At 37.4% G+C, this 15,552-nt stretch overlaps 1 protein-coding gene across 3 annotated transcripts in view; it reads right to left on the bottom strand.

Moving 5' to 3' along the window:
• LOC145984022 (ligand of Numb protein X 2-like) overlaps nt 1–15,552 on the bottom strand; it is an 881,878-nt gene that overhangs the window by 798,935 nt on the left and 67,391 nt on the right. For 2 of the 3 annotated variants that reach the window (XM_083117333.1, XM_083117336.1), the window contains exon 1: nt 1,353–1,584. The exons of the other annotated variant lie outside the window; for it this stretch is intronic. The gene's annotated coding sequence lies outside the window, so the exon portion shown is untranslated. Of the gene's footprint in view, nt 1–1,352; nt 1,585–15,552 lie in introns of those variants that run through there. 3 annotated transcript variants of the gene reach the window in all.

The following is a 15,552-nucleotide window of genomic DNA, read 5'->3' as shown; positions in this document are numbered from 1 at the left end:
TATAATTTTCATTATAAATAATGTATACAGTAGATCTGAAAGTAAATACTTTATCTGAGTAAGAATACTGTCAAAAGAGTAACATGTGAAAAGTGTGTTGTAGTAACGTCCCGGGCTTTTCTATGACCCAAAATACATTTCTAAGTTTCCTAATCTATTCTTTCTCATTTTCTTGTATTGATATAATTCCAATTTTATGCCACTTTTTGTCCCTCTTAGGCTAATAGCGACGATGAAGATGAATGGTGATTTGATGAACGTACAAGTACACTCACAAAGGAACCAGGCAGGACTCTAACCAGGAACTTTCGGTGGCGAGATAATGAGTCGACCACTCAACTTGCTCGGCCACCAGGGCCGGCATTTTGTATAATTGTTGTCAGATACTTCTCACATCGTTCCTTCAACATCAATTTTCCAGTCAACAGTATTATTAACTTCAGATGTGTGTGGAACCCAGCTTAACCTTAGCTTACCCGTGCCGTATGATAAACTTACTTACTTTAAGGGGTCCTTACAGGCCTACACTTTATTTTACTACTAAATTCAAGAAATAATCTTGTTATTGAATCACTTCTTTCTTTGTTATTTATATAGTTGCAGTTATATATTAATTATGATAATTACAAAAATTACCATAATTGGTAAAAGAATAACCAATTATAGAATGAGTGTCAACCAAGTAATCCAAGACTAGTTATTTTCTCTTGCTGATTAGGTAATAAGTCCCTTTCGACCCCTTTCTTTGACTTATGGTCAGCAAGTAATTTTGCTTTATCAATATCACGCAAAATTTGAGCTAGTTTTTTCACAGATATTTCAGGCTCAAGTGCTATTTTTCGGATTTGCAAATAATGATGCAGGAGGTAGGTTAACTGCTAATAAGTTATAGTACAATCATATTTTATAACTCGTTCAACCTAAAAAGAACAACATTAATTTTCCATCAACGCTTCTTTGTTTATACAGGTGCAGTTATATATTAATTATAATAGTTACAAAAATTACAATCATTACCAACCACACTGTCACTGGCAGGAGCGCCATGAAGAACATGCATCCAAAGGGATTGGCAGATGCGTCCACCAAGTGAATTTAGCCTCCTGTATACATTACTTTTATGTTTATGTAATACAAAAACATTAGTAACACCCTAGGGAACAATGTATTTCTTTTCTATTATTTTATAAAAATGTTCACAGTTGAAAAAATCGAAAAAAAAAAAAGAGATGGTGGGCCTGACAGGGTTAAGGGATTCTTTGAGTGCAAATAATCAGTGTATCACGAATAATATAGAAGCTGAAGGAGGTTAGTGAGTAATTCAGGCAACAATTATAAAAAAATACACTTACCACATATGAGACACGCATTGGTTAGCCCCCGAGGGCGTGGGCACAACCGCGACTTCCACATCCGTCTAAAATGTCAACCACACCAGGTACAGGATAACAAGCAATATAATAAGAATTAAATAATTTATCACTAACGCGTGCGACTCCGTCCCCCCTTTCATGGCCGAGCTTGTAATTAAGCGAGTAATTTTGGCAAATCACAGTTTCGACCCGACGGCAAAGGAATGTGAAGTCAGATTGAAGGCAGCAGAGGTACCCATTCCTGACGTCACTTAGCCGTGGGGGTGGAAGGATACCCCCTCCCCTCCGCACCCATCTCCCGCTTCAACACTCCAAGCTCAAAGTTTACAAGCCTTTCCAGCGGACGATGGGGGCATAAAAAGCGAATATTTATGTTTCCGACGCCCAAATATAACGGTGGGTGGGGCTCATCGTGCGTCACTACATCTTCAACTTGTGTACTACCAAAAGGGAACGAATCGCTTTTGACAGGAGCCTGCCAAGCTCGGATGAATAGCTTTTTGCAGGAACTTGGTCGCATTTAGCACATCTTGTTTATTGTTTTACGTTCCGTAATATGAATAAGGTTTTGTTGAAATATGGCAGAGAAATCAGCGTCGGACATCATAATCTATGGGCTATGGAACGTTTTAACCGGTGGTAGAAGGGGAGGTAGGAATAGGTGATAACCGAAAACAATATTTTCCTTCGTTAATGTAAACTGTTCTCAATCTACGATATTATATACTGTCCTTTAAATAGTGTAGGTAAATCTATGTACTGTTCTTCTAACAAGCTATTTAAACATGTATAGTCCTTTGGTTCACGCCCCCCCCCCCCGATGGCGTAGTGGTAACGTCGTAGCCTTGTAATCAAGATGTCCCGGGTTCGATACACGATGAAGCCACAGAGTGGCTCGGATCTCAGTTAAACTGGAGGTCTAGTCCTAATTAGATTATCTGTGCATAAAAGTGGACTTAAAACATAACACACTCAATTTTTTGGTTCTCAATCGGTAATAGCTGATCTCCTTTGAGTGGTAGCGAAACGCGCTACGAAACTAGATGTCCCTGATTCGAACCCTAGTTAAGGCTTTAACGGTATTAATTGTTTGATTTAGTTTTCATATTTTTATTCTGGTATAATCACGGATCAATTGATCTAAGTGAAAGATTTCTTGATTACGTACTTGGAAATTAGGCTTATGTTCTATTTTTGGTTATTTTACAAGAGTTTCCTTACACTTGTATTAATCACCACGATGAGGATGAAAGATAAATTGATGAAAAAGGGTCATGAGACAAACAATCGTACATACCAGGGTACATGCATGACCACTTCACCACGGTTGGCAAATAAGTCTCAGATTTAACACAACACGTACCAATGACGGCACCAGAAGAGGGACAAGAAGGCGAACGCCCCCTCCCCCTTCCACGGTCGGCATGCCGCTCCCGGCAAACAAGAACAATTAGGCAAATAAATGCGCTATTAAGCCAGATATGAATTTATCTGAATACCAGACATGACTCTCTTCCCAGAATATATTCCCACCCCGTTCTGCCTTCTCATTATTCTGTTCTGGTCCCGTCACTTTGCATTATGCGTTCTTATGGTAAAAAAAAACATAAGCCCCAAAAGCGTAATAAATCTTAATCAATCTATTTATAACTTTAAATTTTAGAAAATACTAAAATTCAAGTTCCTATTTTCGATTTCCAATTTCTTTTACAAAACAGCATTCTACAGCTTTAAGATAAACATGTTGCGCATCAGACGAATGGCAGTGTGGGAATCTTCAAAAACGATTCGAGAGAAAATTGAAAAATTGAAATTGCGAAAACTAAGAAAAAATGGAAAAAGTAGAATTTGCTAGTTGTTATTAAATACAACCCCAGTAACTTCAGTTTCAAGAGGAATATAAGGATGATTTATAGTAAAAACATTCAACTTAGTGCCAATGTGTTATTTACTTTGTGCACATAGCCTATAAGTTTGCACTGATTCTTCATGTTTTACAACGATATTATGGTGCATTTCAGCCTTGAAAGTCCATTTTCTTGAAGAGGACTAGATAGTTTGCCAGTTAAATCGGAGCAGTGTGCGATGGTACAGTAGAGTCATCCATGATTAGATTCAACTTGTGCACAAAAAATGCATACATCTTTAAGGAAAGACAGGCTCTTTTGTGGGTGATAGATACACATTACTATTATCAGTAATAAGTAGAAGAAAACATTAAAGTAATATAAACTACGAAATAAATTATCCATTCTTTCATTTATCTTAGCCTGAATTTTAAATTTTTTCTCGTATATTCGTTTTTTTCATTTTACCGCCAATTTATTGTTATTTTATGGAAATATTATTTAAATTAAATTTACATTTGGTGGATATACAAACAATCTTCCAAAAAAGGGCTCACGCACTTATTCTTCTATTGTATGAACTTACCGTGTGAATCAGAATCCTTACAATAGTGTAGATTTTCACTGTTAATGCACTTCTAGCATTAATTTTATTTGCGTTTCACTTAAAATATTTTGATATATTTTTGGTAACAAGCTGGATACATACTGATAATCCAGTTTAACTTTTGTGAGCATGAAACTGTACTTACTTCCTTAACAAGAAAATTTGGAAATCTGCAAAAACACTAAATCCTCTGACTAAGGCAATTTTATATACGTTAAAAAAAATAAACAATATACACGTAACGTTTCGACCCTGTATCAGGGTCATCTTCAGACTAAGAAACAAATTTTAGGGGGAAAAAATGTTTGTCAGTCTGAAGAAGACCCTGATACAGAGTCGAAACGTTGTGTGCGCAGAGTTTCTTTTACGTAAATAAAACTACCTTGGTCAGGGGATTTTGTGTTTTTGTAATATGAAAGCAAGGCTTAACTGCGTTGCCATTGGAAATCTAATGCAAAAATTTGTCATAAAAATTTGATTATTTTATTGTTATGACAGAGATAAAAATTCTTAACTTTGTTGCTAGGAATACTTAGACTTAGATTTAATTTGCATCCTGTTACCAACGTAGATGCTCTTACTTACTCATTTATGGTCTAAAAACTTATAAAAGATTAACATTTCCTTGTAGAATGACAATGTAAGGGAAATGTAGAAAGCAAAATGTTAAGACAATGTAACAGAACGAAGTCTACGTTATAAAGTGCAGAGTAATATCTTCTACAGTTTGTTCTATGAGTTTCCTGGGAATCGAACCATCGAACCCGGGTCTCCGATTACTAAGTACAAGTTAAAACATCTGCACAACTTCATAATATTTGTCGCATCAGTACAAGAGAAATCTTAATCAGAGTTAGTTTACTGAAGACTCCTCCTGAGTAGATTCCAACATTCCAGCCATCATGAATCACTGCTTAGTGACAATTTTATGGGAGACCCCCGCTAAGCTCTCTAATACCTCAGCATGTCGTTTACAATTTTCTCCAGGAAATGGGATTCATCAGTGATCACTGTTCGACATACCCAGCTCTTTGCTTGAGTGGGACAAAATTTCCACGATGCTAAGAATTGCTTGCCAAGGAAAACACCCGCCTATCATCTGTCTCTGGCGGATGCTTCCCAAATACACAAGCACGTGAACGTTTACTTCTCGCGGAACGAGCCAAAATTACGTCACCACAAACGAGATTTCGCCAGGCATGGTTCAAATTTCTCGTTCATGAGCCGACCATTTTCAATTCAAGTAATAAATTATAGCAGGATCGTCCACATGAAACAACGCATACTTAAATTTTAATTGGCATATGTGTTACCAAATTATATACCCTCTCAATGATGGAGCTTTTCAACAAAAATTTAAATTATACGTGTTTTCCGATTTAACTAACTCTTCGCTCAAACAAATATTGTCTATCAGGTTACATTATGCCTCTTTCGACACATGTGCTACCACACGAAGTCTCATATGTGAATTTGTGCACATGTTCATTGTTTAATTTGCCAACTTTGTGCACAGGCAGGCTAATCGGGACTGGACCTACGGTTTAAAGTAAGATCCGAACCACCGGGATGGAACCCAGACCTCCTTTAATACAATGCGACAAAGTTAACATTACGCCATTGGAGAGGCCCTATGTGGATAGGTGTGTGTGCGCTCCGGCACAGTGAAATTTAAAAGTTCGTTCTTCTTGAACCTATTTCAAATTTTCAAATTCAAAATTAAATATATTAATTTTCTCATTTGCCAATCATCTTTCTTGAACGTTACTTTAGAAGATATATTGTAGGCTTACTGCAAGTTTCAATGAATGATGAACCTCCCTGATGGCGCAGTGGTAGCGTCATCGCCTTGTAATCAAGATGTCCCGGGTTCGATTCCCGGTGGAGGCACATAGTGGTTCGGATCCCACTTTAAACTGTAGATCCAGTCCCGATTAGCCTTACTGTGCATAAAGTGGACTTAAAACACCAAATCAATCAATCAATCAATCAATGAAGTACGTATGTAGCTAAAAAAGAAAGGAAAACTCTACTTGACACTACGCGAAAAAATTAATTATTCTTTTTTTAACGAATAGCGTACTGAAACACTTCAGTTTCTGAAAATATATCCTTAAATCAAGTAATATTTCATACAAAAGCAGGAATTATAAGTTAAACGTTAAAGATCCTCAGTAATCTAAAAATAGTTAAGCTTTTTCCGCGATTGTTCTAAAAAGGCTGGTTTTAATTTATAGCAAAGAGAAAGTATGCACGGATTTGCTTACGGATTATACAGAAACAACGCTGATCATTTGAAAGTATTAATATTATCGCTTTTGTGTTTTTCACGTAAAACAGTTAGAGGAAGTTAGTTTGCTGAAAGCCTGCACCCTACTACCGTCAATAAAGATTACAAAACCCGACGTACGTTGAAATGTTCTTTCAACCGCGAAGAAAGAGAACCGAGCCTAACAAGCCACACTAAATCAGACACGGAACAGAAATGGCCAAGTTTTTTTTATACATTTCCACATAAATTTCCTCCTAAACTTCCCGAGAATAAAAAATTCAGCGTTACCGAATACAGAACTCCGAAGAGAAGAGAGAAAAATTACTTTCGATTTCAATTACCTAGGGTCAGCCATCCTACTACTTCATCCTTATTCCGAATCGATGGGCACTACCTCGTCGTCTTTCAAATCCTTCCCAGTTCTCCGAGTGTTTTGCTGGAGCGGTTCCCAGGCCCTTGAATCTGATCAGATCAACCGTTTCCAGGAGAACCGACCTCGACTGGTGTCTACAGGGAAGTCTGGAAGTCAGCTGTTGCTTAACTTAAAGTACTAGATGCTCAACGTGGTACAGCAGGCATGACATGCGCCATGAAATTGCTGATGACGGGTTGCTGCGATGCGACGGACACCCCATTTATCTTCTAACGTCGGTGTTCACACAAACGCAAGATCATGGTGATTTCTGTGATAAATGGTTGACAGAAATTAGCATAAGGGGAATACGAACTACAGATAACGCGCTAAACAAGTTATATCTACGTTTATGACACAAGTTTCGAAGCTGCAACATGTTCTAGGAGTACTAATCAATAAACATGCTCTGAATGTGCAAACTTAGTAGATATGAAGGCGTTTCTTTAGGCACTGGATTGTGTGGCATATGAGACTCCAGGCGAGGGGAGGACATTTACAACATCTGCTATAGGCAGTGGACTGTGAGACACACTTTTGACTGAGTTTATCAACATATTAACATGCAAGCTACAGATGTACTTGCCCAAACCAAGTAACACTCTACATTTCGTTTAAGATAGTATTGTTTGGGTCACCCTGTACTACTTGATACTACTATGTGATAGTACTTGTTGTAGAAAAACAAAAATACCAACATCGCTACAAAAAGTAACATAAGTTTACTGTACTTTACTTTTACTTTACTTTACCAAAAGGTTCATTTGAGATGTAATTTATCTTGTGTGTGTTATATCTAACTTTCCCTTTACATGCTATTACGTGTCATAGGCTGAATAGTAAAATATATATTTTTGGGCTGAATAAAAGTCATTTGTTAGCTGTTTTCCAGGATACTCGTGTACTTTTTAATGACAAAATTCAATCATTAAATTTCAAGACAAGCAAGCTACATAAATTGAAGAATAGGGTATATTTCATTAGATTTTAAGAACTAAAACCAACAATAAACTAAAGTGATCTACAGATAAAACTCTTAAAATAAGTATACATTGCCGAAATATACTTGAGGAAACTGGAACAATAGTTTGGGACGTAATTTCTGAAACGGAAGAGTAATTGTCATAGTTTGTTTTAAGTTCACTTTATGCTCAGATATAATAATCGTGACTGGACCTACAGTTGTATTTGAACCACTGTGAAATGTGCCCCCACTGAGGATCGAATTCAGTATCCGCTGATTACAAGAAAATAGCGTTATCACTACGCCATCGGAGAGTACGAAGAGTTATTTTATAAAGATCATAATACGTCGATGACAATTTATTAGGGTAACGCATTTTAATAAACAAGTTTGATTTAACCTCTGGTGTCCTCCAGTAATTAAAGGCAACAACAATTATAACTGCCGAATTGTAGTTGAACACTCCAAAATTGTGCACCAAGTAATGAAAGTATATTACGTACTGCATGAAAATGGAGTAACTTGTTGGATGATATAGAATTAAATTTATTTCAGTTAACTTACCTTAATGAAGGTAAATACGTATCGCATTTCTGACATGAGAAAGGTTAAGCAGCACGAAGTGACTATTGTACTTACCTAAAAAGAGAAAGAAAATTATACATTTTTATTAATGCTTCTAGAATTTATATAAATTTTAGATTTACATTCAACATTTAATGTATCTGCCTATCCCAGTTGTTCCGACAAATGAAACAGTACTGAGAAAGGCAATTCTGAATCAATTTGTACTTGAATATTTAATATGAGTTGTTTTTCATTTGTTTGAAGTTAAACCGTCAAAAATGAATGATTACTAAATAACACAGATAAGAGAAGAGACAGACTGGGCGAGATTTGAATATTCAGAGTGGAATTGTAGATCTAGATGTTAAAATTCTCGGATACCAAGAGCTGTCATTTTCTACTGTTGACTTGCAATCACTTTTTATGATGTAAACTGTCCAACTAACTACCATTCTCCTTTATTATACATTCTTTAAAATATCTCATGGTATTATTTCTTGTGTAGGTCATTCACAAATATACATGTTAGGTATGACCTATTAGGCATCATCATATCATAATCTTCCAAAATACATAATATATATGCATAACAACTAGATCGTCATTATATTGGAATTGAATTCTCCACCTCTCTATCACATTTAAATCAGTCGTTCCATGTGCGGGAGGGGGGGGGTAGAGAGAGAGAGAGAGAGAGAGAGAGAGAGAGAGAGAGAGGGAGAGAGAGAGGGGGCGGGGTGTATCTATCCAAGTGTGCGCATACATATAACACATACTCTTCATCAGATATTAGTGAATAGTGGGTGTATGTTTCTCAATATATCATAATGGAAAAGAAAATAGACTGTGTGAACTAATACATCTTGAAAATTCACATTCTGAGGAGGAAAATAAATATAGGAGAGCCGAATTACTAAGCATACAATTTGCGTATTAGGAAAATAAACAATTGCGGAGGTTCCGAACCGATGTGTAGAACACTATTATACATGCTGTTTGATATATCCTCAGTAACAATATATACAGGGTGTGTCAATACAACACTAACGAACTTCCACAGCGTGTAGAGGATATGAAGAACCACTATGTGCCTCCACCGGGTACCGAACCCGGGACCCTTTGATTACAAGGCGACGACGTTACCACTGCGCCATCGGGGAGCCCCTATAATTAAAAAATCGTTAGAGGAAATAGGACTTGTTTTCGGGACTGTGTATCTCTGTAGTGGAAGGCTGGGGAATTGTGCGGGGCAGGTAACAGCGCGCACCACAAAATCTGAGTTTCCTCGGAAACTACATTCTGTCCCGGGAAATCTCTGGAACAAGCGAACAAAAAAAAAAATCTCTGCACAAGTAGGACTCGAGAGAGCTCGACTAATTAATGTGTGAAGGGGGAAGTGAGTGCATGGAAGGAAAAAAGCGGCTGCAGCTACCAACCGTTTGCAGCAGCGCGTACTGCGTCTCTCCGCCCAATCGCTTTCTCCCTTCTCTACCGTTATCTGCGAATTTGGTGCACAGTTTCCAGAGAGAGAGAGAGAGAGTGTACTGGACCATGGTAGGTACCATTACCTTCCTTAGGAAGTGGCAACGTGAGTCCGTCGGTGTCAACTTTCTGTTTAGTCATTTGGATCACTCTCTCTTGCTTTACGTTTTATGCGGTTTTACTACAATTTTGTGTGTTAAGAAAAAAGCTACTGGGTCTGAATCTTGAATTGTATTGTTATTAATTTTTAGCTATATGTAGAAACTACGAAATGCAAGTCATTGAACCAAAATAATAATTCATTATTTATTGTAGTATCGTCTGTTTTTCTTATTACTACTTTCATTATATTTCGAATGTGGTCGTGGGGTAATGGTATGTATCTTCACCACGGAAATATTGTAAATAGCTGAATGTTACTCAGTAAATACAGAACTGAAGACGCCGTGTGAGTTATACATGAAGATGAAGATGGTCACAATGAAGAAGATTGTGTGGTTATGGAACCGCGACAAACTTAGTGATGAAGATTTCGCTCCAGCAAATTTCATAGATACCTTCTTGTAGAAGAGGAAATGTCACGAATCTTTTCAACAGACTTTACCTTTAAACAAGATGTGGAAAGGCAACAACAGAAGCAATAAAATAATCTTCGTAAAACATAGCATACCCAATTTCGGTGTTATCAACTTCAAAAGCAGTTTCAATAATATAATATCTAAGATCCCTTGAATTGACTCCTTCTGGGAGAAAATCACTCAAACCCACGAAAGACGCCAATAGGAAGAGAAGAAGAGAGAAGAAACATTCTGAAAATTTAACCAATACTCCAATGAAAGATAAACTTGAAAACGATAAATAAGAAAGAAAGAAAGGGAAATGACAATAGAAAGGGGTAGGCTTAAATCTGTAAAGGGCTTCTTGGAAATTTCAAGCGACAAGATCTCAAAAAATAAGGCAAGAAGAAGAGCTCCAAAATATGATCCACGTGATATTCCATAGCTGACGACTCCCTCCAGGGTGTTGACTTCAACACCGCTACAGTATTGAGCACTTTGAATTCTAGAAACGATGAAATCTCCAACTTTTTTGACGAAGCTTGTCGGAATAATGAAGTGTAGGTTTAGATGTTTCGTGTAGTGAATGGAATCGCAAAGAATTATTTGGGAATGGTGTTACATGAAGTCGCAATGAAGGTGTGGGGAAGCAAATGCTAATTTGAAAAATCTTTTCTACTTGAGCACGAGAAAAATTTTCCAATATTTGATATTTATTTATTTATTTATTTATTGAAATTTCCAGTACAGCAGAAGCCATTTTAAACCGGAAGGAAACAACAGTAAAACAGTACACTAGTGTTAAAATAAACACACAAAACAACATAAAATAAAATAAACAAAATATAAATATAAACATAAACAAGTCAAGACAGTTCCAAGGTAAACAGATGTGTTTCACAAAAGCATTACTTACATACAATTTTTTCTATGTTGGTGATAAAAGATGGATATGAACTGAATATATCGGTTTGGTTTGAGATGACATTGAACTGATTTGGTACCCTATGAAATAGTGAACGTTGAATGAGTGAGAGTCTTGGAGTTGCAGTGTGGAAAGTTTCCTTGCTCCGTGTTTTGTGTCTAGGCACTCTGGGGGAGAGTTCGTGGAGTGGGATGGTGCATCTTAGGTTTCCATTAATGATTTTATGTAATAATTTCATATCTGCAACGTATCTACGTGATTCTGGAGTATTTATGTTTAAGTTTACAAGCAGATCTCTCTTAGGTAGGTATCTCAGGGCCGGCACTCTATATCGAACGATGGAGAGGAAAAAGCTGAGAACATTGTCGATCTTGGAGGTATGAGAAGGGGCAGCCATGTTCCAGATGGGTGAACAGTATTCTAGAATGAGGGACACAAATGTTTTGAAGTAAATGGAAAGTGCTTTCGGGTTATGGATTTCGGTGAATCTGTAAAGTAAGCCTAGCATACGCATTGCCTTTTTTGTGATGGTTGATATGTGATCCAGATGCTCGGTGAGAAGAAAGGGAGGTAAGGAAGTGCAATACTTCATCTGGCTCTGTAAAGACGGTAGAAAGAGAGTGAGAGCAGATAGATTTGATAGGTGGGTGATCTAAAACGTCATTTGAAACAAAATTATTTTGAAATGTTTGATTGAATATTTCAGCTCTATCATTGCCAACAGCTGAAATGCCATTGTGTGTTACTTCCAAAGGGATGCGTTTGGTTTGTCTCCGTGAATTTATCAATGTCCAGAATCTCTTCGGATTAGTAAGGAGTTCATTTGTGACTGTGTTTACATATTCTGTGTATTTCTGTTTCGTAAGGTCTTTACTATGCTTACGAAGTGCTTTGAAAGTGTTGTGTGTGTGGGGATTTTGGAAACTTTTCCACAGCTGCCATGCTCTCTTTTATTTGTGCAACAAATGCTGTAACTCCTTATCGAACCACAGGGGAAACTTTTTACTTTTCATTGTTTTATGTGGCACATAGTCCTGAATTAGGACAGCCTCGGTCACGATCCCTTCGGAAAGCAGGTTCCAATTGAATAGGTCAATGGATCGACGGACGGCGTTCCACGGCGTTTTCTTCCACAGCGGAATCTTATGCCTGGGGGGGCTGCAGAAGGAGAGCCTCCCGCTTTCGCAGGGATTTTGAAGGTAGCGCACAGCGACTCGTGGTCCGACTGAAGCAGATTCAAAGAGGGCGTGACGTCACAGGTTTCAAACGACGACAGTATGAAGTCAAGATTTTTATATTTTCTCGTATTGTACATGTTGTGTTGAAGAAGACCCAGTCCTCTTTAGCACTTGCTTCCTCAAATACATTCTACATCTTTGTATTTTCCATTTACAGTGTTAGATACACATCCTCGCCTATTCTCTTAAGTTTTAACATACTGTAACCCAGATATTACTTCAGTGATATTGTTCTCAGCATATTTTTCTGTCTTGGTATTTACTTTACCACAGCTGTTTTACATGAAACGAGAAATATCATAGATGATTACTTTATTTCTCGTAACTGGATTACTATTCGTTGCCTGGTACTGTACGATCATCATAAAGCAATTATTCAGATTGGACATTTTTGCTCGGAAAGTATGATGGATCTTTGACCAGAATGCATATATAAAAAATAAATGTGAAACATACACGAATTTCTCACCTTGAAAAGGAGAAATTTAAACGTGAAAACAAGTCCTAATACCAAGCAATCCAAATAACTCAATTATGACCGAACTATGTTTCTCCTCTTACTATTGCTTGTAACGTTTTCCCTCTCTGGATCCGAAAACGAGAACCAGAGTTGTCTGGTGCTGTGCGATTATTTCTTCCAACAGATTACTAACATAACTACAAGACACATTACAAATAATTTACCCTAAATTATATTCTAACGCCTTAAAATAATCCTTAAACCACAGTCAAGAAGTATACATTCCAAGCTATTCAGCCAAAATGAAAATCCTTTAATAGCCGAATTAATACACCATTGTAAAATAGAAAAGGTTTAAAGATAGAATAAAATATCGTATTACCGATTAAATTTAACTAGTCTCGAAATACTTTTAAATACAAAACTCATACTTTGCAGTGCCACGTATCAGAGTCTTGGGAGGTTAAAATTAACTTTACCCTCATAACAAAGGGAGTCTTCTGGAGAGAAGATAAATATGAAACTACTCCATCTATTATTTCGCTTGCATGTAACATTCTCACTAATTTTGTCTCCGTAAAATAATGTAAATGAGGAGTTATTTTTGACACAAGGCACAAACTGAGAACATGCACAATACGAAAACAAAACCTAACGCCCTTCTTGGGATGAAATATTAAGATTTGTTTAACAACAAAATGCACTTTCAAAAACAGTAATGAAGCGTACACAATTTCGCATTTCTTCCGCAAGCAAACTACAAACTTGGATGTAATCTATCATTCGTGACGCTAACGACAGTTCTCTCAGTCTTCAAAGCTTAACGATGCTTTTTTCTCCTTCGCTCCTTTTGCTGAAGTGAGGACCCTACTGGTCGTTTACCAAGTTAGGCTGCATCCAGAACTCATTTCAAGCTGTGGAGAGTGAAGAGTCATAAATTCAGTGTAAGGGGCCCCTTGTGACCTACCATAAGTATTACGTCTTATTGAAAGTCGCATGTAGTGACTGCATTAGAAATATTAAGAAAGTCGAAAATATTTAAAGGCCTACCCAGGGAACCGTATGAAATTTAAGGAAATGGGGATTTTGATCTTCAATGGAAACCATCAAACGCAATGCCATCAGCTTATTTTTCTGCAATGATTGACGTTCTAAAATCATAAGGCGTGCATTTGCTTCCTTTGATCCATCGACTTCACCTAAATATGAGTTTGTTTTCAGTAGTGTATCTGTCATTCTCTTTACATTTAGATCAATTTCAAATGTTTTATAATATGCTTTATGAGCATGTGTTTATATACAAGATGACCACTGTATTCCTTTTTCTTTGAACATTAGTTTGGCGTTGTGTTAAGCGTGAATAATATTTTAATCTTTAAAATATTTTAGAAATTCAAATAGTTTACGTACCCGGTGGAGGCATATACAGTGCGTCCATTTCGATCTGCAGCCGAGAGATCGGGAGAAACGTGGCGGGCGGCGCTGACGGAGATGCCGACATTTGAGGCCTGTAATGCCCGCTTATTTTTGTGGACATCTTGCAAAACGAGCACTAACCTGTGTTATAACACGCAAAAGTAAAAAGTAAAGTAAAGTGTTCCCCTGTGCATAGCACCACGCCATGAAGGCGTATAGGGGGTGTGGGGGTAACGAAAAAGTTCTTCTGTAATTCTTCCAAGTTCCACCCTTATATACACAAATAAATACGCTTTAGAAATTATATTAAGAGCCACAGATAATACTCTGTAAAACATTTTAATCATAGTTTTGACCAGTAACGTCCTGCTTAAGTTTATATCCTTGAAAGAGTTTTGTGTCGATGGGGATCGTTTGGAGGTTTCGAATGTGCAACACTGTATCAAGATTACGCTGCAGACGAACCGTTAAAAGCTAATGGTGTTCGTGAGCTTCCTTGCAATCCGAAATCTCCTAGCTCAAGTTTTTTGTTCCTTCGCGACTACAGAGCTGTGAATATAGTGGCAGGCAGATGTAAACCAAGAGCGTGTTAATTTCGTACTGTGCGTAAGAGTGTTATTCTTGGTTACTTGCCGTTACTTGTTTGTGTTATTGCAGTGTGTATGTGTGTTGTGTCAGTCAGACGATTGGAATGCCAGCCGCAAGGTTCACGTTAGAACAAAGAATTTTTATGTATGACACTTACGTGAAAACAGACTCGTGTCGAGACGTGTGTAGGCAATTTGTACAGAAATTCCCAGGCGTTTCACCTCCACATAAAGATACGGTTAGACGTCTTGTCCTTAAATTACGAGAAACTGGATCGTTAAATTTTAAAACACCTAAGCAAAAACGACGGATTCTAACCGTAGCAAAACTCGATGAAATTGGTGCAGCGTTAGAACGTTCTCCTCTACGCCGTGTTTCACAGGAGATGGGCGTGTCAAAATCATCAGCACATACAGCCACTAAGCTACTAAAATTAAAACCGTACAGAGTTTCTATAGTGCAAGAATTACGGCCCCCTGACAACGTAAGTAGAGTAAATTTCTGTAATTGGGTTTTGCAGAATATTGTAGATGGTATTGTTGATCCACAGTTAATATTTTTTTCGGATGAGGCATGGTTTCACTTGCGTGGTCATGTTTGTTCACAGAACAATAGATACTGGAGCACTGAAAATCCCCGAATAATACACGAAGTTCCGTTACACGATGCAAAAATTGGTGTGTGGTGTGCTGTAAGTGCCAAAAGAATAATAGGGCCTATATTTTTTGAAGACACAATAAATTCAGAGAGGTACCGCACACAAATACTCGCGCCGTTTTTTCAGTTGTTATCAGATAATGAGAGACAATATGGGTATTTTCAACAAGATTCGGCCACAGCCCAT

The sequence above is a fragment of the Lepisma saccharinum genome, chromosome 2, assembly GCF_977018435.1.
Source record: "Lepisma saccharinum chromosome 2, izLepSacc3.1, whole genome shotgun sequence".
In the NCBI taxonomy this organism is placed as follows: domain Eukaryota; kingdom Metazoa; phylum Arthropoda; class Insecta; order Zygentoma; family Lepismatidae; genus Lepisma; species Lepisma saccharinum.
This window is presented reverse-complemented; position numbering and strand designations above follow the sequence as displayed.